Raw genomic sequence first — 1,637 nt, 5'->3', positions numbered from 1 at the left:
TCCCTTGCTCTTAAAATCTCTTTCTTACAGCAAAGGTCGGACTCCACACACACCCAACACAAAGCTGGTCTCATGAACACAAGAAAGCCACTCAATCCCAAATTGGGTTACAACCCCTGGCATAGAGATTAGGAATTATGACACAGGTTCTGAGGGGACACAATCCACAGGAGCAATAGGAGGCTTTCAACATCCATAAAGATTTACAGTCTTGAAAACCCACAGGGGCCGTTCTACTCTGTCCTATAAAGCCATTATGAGCCGGAACTGATTTTATGGCAGTGGGGGATTTTGTTTGTTTTCCCCCCGAGTTTGAATAACTCAATCCGTAACATCCAGTAAGTCAGATGGCTGATGTGATGTGGTGAGGCACGTCCCCAACCATAGACCCTCTACCAACCCCAGGTTGCAGTACAAGTTGCATGGCCGCTTGGACGTTATGACCCAGAAAATCTAATGGTGCTTGAAGTATCTGAACCTTGACCACAGGATACCAAGTGAACTCTGAAGCCTGAGCCTCTGTCCAAAGGATAGCAGATGATTTTGCTGCTGTGTGACTGTGAGGGGCTGTCCAGCTTGTTCCAGCTCAAAACGACCCATGTATAAGAGTACAAGACACTGCCCAGTCCCGGATGGCTGGCCAAAATAAATAAATAAATGACAGTGACGCTGAAGAAGACACTGGGAGAATTCAAGAGTTAAAGGCAACGGAAGTGAATATTGCTATGTACACAACCCTGCAATAACAGAGGATGTGGGATTGGTGATATTCCTTGTGAGGATTGCAATCAATGACATGAAACAAAGTATATATGGATTGTTAATGGAAAACTGATCTACTCTGTAAACCTTTACCCAATTCATCATAAAAAGTTTAAGAGCAAACAAACCAAACCAAATAAACAAACAAGCAGGGAGCTACCAGAATTTTAACCTGGATTCTGCAGAGGATACGGAGTGAATGTCAGCGCTGATATCAGATGGATCTTGGCTGAAAGCAGGGAACACTGGCAAGCTGTGTGCCTGTGTTTACCTGCAGGGCTGGGACGCACATAGCTCTTCCTCAGCCCACACGGATGGTGTCGTGGGAGGAAAAACAACAGGTCTAGTAGATAGGTGGGTCTGTTTATACACTGCACCAGCCAGAAGTGGATGGCTGATGTGGTGCAGCCTCACTCAGGGATTGTGGAAAGCCGGTCATGAAGGGCATCTTCCTAGTGGGCAGAGTCTTGGATAAAAGATCTAATTTGCTTGGAAGGGAAGTACCGGTCTGTGTAGTCTCCTGGACAGACGAGCAGGATGATTGGACGTGATCAAAGACTCAAAAGGACAAGAGTGGAAGGCTGACGGGACAAAGAGGGCTGGGGAGGAACGGCGTGGATGAATCTCCCTGAAATGGGCATAGACGGTGAAGGTATCAACGAACCAAGGCAAAGGTCACCGAGAGCATTCACTGCAGAGGAAACTTTCAAAAATCAGGTGGGCAAGATGACCTCTCTAGTGGCTGCCGTCAGCTTCTCCCCCGGTCACTCTGGTGGTCGCTCCTAGGTCTGTGTATAAAGGAGATGCAAGGACAGAAAGGGTCACAACAGGGGTTTCCCCTCACCCAAGCTTCTCTGGCTATTGCCATCGCCAAG

The sequence above is a fragment of the Echinops telfairi genome, unplaced genomic scaffold (genome assembly GCF_000313985.2).
Source record: "Echinops telfairi isolate 266 unplaced genomic scaffold, ASM31398v2 ScPeMD7_7424;HRSCAF=8462, whole genome shotgun sequence".
Classification (NCBI taxonomy): Eukaryota; Metazoa; Chordata; class Mammalia; order Afrosoricida; family Tenrecidae; genus Echinops; species Echinops telfairi.
The sequence above is the reverse complement of the archived record's forward strand: the minus strand, read 5'-3'. Positions refer to the sequence as shown.